Source organism: Schistocerca americana, unplaced genomic scaffold (genome assembly GCF_021461395.2).
Source record: "Schistocerca americana isolate TAMUIC-IGC-003095 unplaced genomic scaffold, iqSchAmer2.1 HiC_scaffold_1313, whole genome shotgun sequence".
Lineage (NCBI taxonomy): Eukaryota > Metazoa > Arthropoda > Insecta > Orthoptera > Acrididae > Schistocerca > Schistocerca americana.
Genome location: NW_025725387.1, coordinates 27,501 through 30,000, shown reverse-complemented (window position 1 = coordinate 30,000; position 2,500 = coordinate 27,501). Strand labels below are relative to the sequence as shown.

At 62.7% G+C, this 2,500-nt stretch overlaps 1 pseudogene; it reads left to right on the top strand.

Annotated features, from left to right (window-relative positions):
- Positions 1-2,500, top strand: part of LOC124564330 — a 7,955-nt pseudogene that overhangs the window by 1,566 nt on the left and 3,889 nt on the right.

Below are 2,500 nucleotides of genomic sequence, written 5' to 3'. Positions count from 1 at the left end.
GCAGGACGGTGGCCATGGAAGTCGGAATCCGCTAAGGAGTGTGTAACAACTCACCTGCCGAAGCAACTAGCCCTGAAAATGGATGGCGCTGAAGCGTCGTGCCTATACTCGGCCGTCAGTCTGGCAGTCATGGCCGGTCCTTGCGGCCGGCCGCGAAGCCCTGACGAGTAGGAGGGTCGCGGCGGTGGGCGCAGAAGGGTCTGGGCGTGAGCCTGCCTGGAGCCGCCGTCGGTGCAGATCTTGGTGGTAGTAGCAAATACTCCAGCGAGGCCCTGGAGGGCTGACGCGGAGAAGGGTTTCGTGTGAACAGCCGTTGCACACGAGTCAGTCGATCCTAAGCCCTAGGAGAAATCCGATGTTGATGGGGGCCGTCATAGCATGATGCACTTTGTGCTGGCCCCCGTTGGGCGAAAGGGAATCCGGTTCCTATTCCGGAACCCGGCAGCGGAACCGATACAAGTCGGGCCCCTCTTTTAGAGATGCTCGTCGGGGTAACCCAAAAGGACCCGGAGACGCCGTCGGGAGATCGGGGAAGAGTTTTCTTTTCTGCATGAGCGTTCGAGTTCCCTGGAATCCTCTAGCAGGGAGATAGGGTTTGGAACGCGAAGAGCACCGCAGTTGCGGCGGTGTCCCGATCTTCCCCTCGGACCTTGAAAATCCGGGAGAGGGCCACGTGGAGGTGTCGCGCCGGTTCGTACCCATATCCGCAGCAGGTCTCCAAGGTGAAGAGCCTCTAGTCGATAGAATAATGTAGGTAAGGGAAGTCGGCAAATTGGATCCGTAACTTCGGGATAAGGATTGGCTCTGAGGATCGGGGCGTGTCGGGCTTGGTCGGGAAGTGGGTCAGCGCTAACGTGCCGGGCCTGGGCGAGGTGAGTGCCGTAGGGGTGCCGGTAAGTGCGGGCGTTTAGCGCGGGCGTGGTCTGCTCTCGCCGTTGGTTGGCCTCGTGCTGGCCGGCGGTGCAGGATGCGCGCGCCTGCGCGGCGTTCGCGCCCCGGTGCTTCAACCTGCGTGCAGGATCCGAGCTCGGTCCCGTGCCTTGGCCTCCCACGGATCTTCCTTGCTGCGAGGCCGCGTCCGCCTTAGCGTGCTCCTCCGGGGGCGCGCGGGTGCGCGGATTCTCTTCGGCCGCCATTCAACGATCAACTCAGAACTGGCACGGACTGGGGGAATCCGACTGTCTAATTAAAACAAAGCATTGCGATGGCCCTAGCGGGTGTTGACGCAATGTGATTTCTGCCCAGTGCTCTGAATGTCAACGTGAAGAAATTCAAGCAAGCGCGGGTAAACGGCGGGAGTAACTATGACTCTCTTAAGGTGGCCAAGTGGCGGCGGTGTGGCTGCATCCGGACTTGGCTTTTCGAAGTGCGGTCTTGATGTAGTCGTGCTGCTGCTGCGAGGTGCCTTCCTTGGGTTATAGTTACAGGGAGAGTGATGCGCAATACATGGGCCTAGCCCTCTTAGCCTCTCCTCTCCTGCGGTCTTCTCCCCTTCTCGTGGGCCCGCTGATTTTTGCAGAGTGGAAGACCGCACCAGGGGCTTGGGGGGGTTACCAGCCCCCCCTCGCATTATCCCTTTATAGTTGGGGGCAGCCGACAAGAAACAAGAGATGGTGGCCCTTCCGCTGAAGGTGCCACCCCAGCTACCCCAGCACCTATCCGGCCAACCGGCCGTAACGAAAATGCGATAGTTTGTGTAGCTCCCTTTGCTTGCAGTGAGTGCCACCGCACTTTTACCACGAAGAACGGTCTCGGGGTCCATCGCCGCCGCCAACACCCTGCGGCCGCCAACGCTGAGATCGTGACGGAGAGGCATCGCGCGAGGTGGACGGAGGAAGAAGTCCTGTCGCTCGCCAAGGCAGAGGCCGAACTGTTCCTGGAGAGGGACGCCCGGTTCTTCTTTGTAAATCAAGAACTTACCAGGATGTTCCCCGACCGAACGCTTGAGGCAATCAAGTGCCGACGGCGGCAAGCTGCCCACAAGCAGCTTGTCCGCCAATTCATGGAGGCACTTGAGATCGGTCGGGGTGAAGAGCCGGCGTCCCGCCGTGGAGCAGCGAGCTCGCTGCCTGACGCGGGCGAGGCCGCTGCGCCGCCCGTCGACGCAGCCGAGGACTTCGCGGCCGACACCACCGGGCCGCCGCCGGAGGGGCCGACTGACGCCGCCATCTGGGAGCATCTGGCGGGGCTACCTGCTTCCGCCCAGCGTTTCTCTGCCCTGGATCGAGTCATTGGTCTGGGGCGGGGCACGCCGCCCGATGTCATCCTGGGCATGCTCCCGGATGCCCTTGCGTCGGTCGGGTCCAGGGGGGAGAGGTCGATCACCAGGACACAGCGGCCGCGCCAACCATCCAAGCGGCCGCCTGCCGCCCCGCCGCTGCAGAAGCGCAAGCGGCGCCGCTGGGAATACGCGCGGACACAGGACGCCTTCCGTAGGTCGCGTGCGCGTTGCGTGCGCGGCTTGCTGGACGGCACCCTGCTGCAGCCGCCACCCGACATC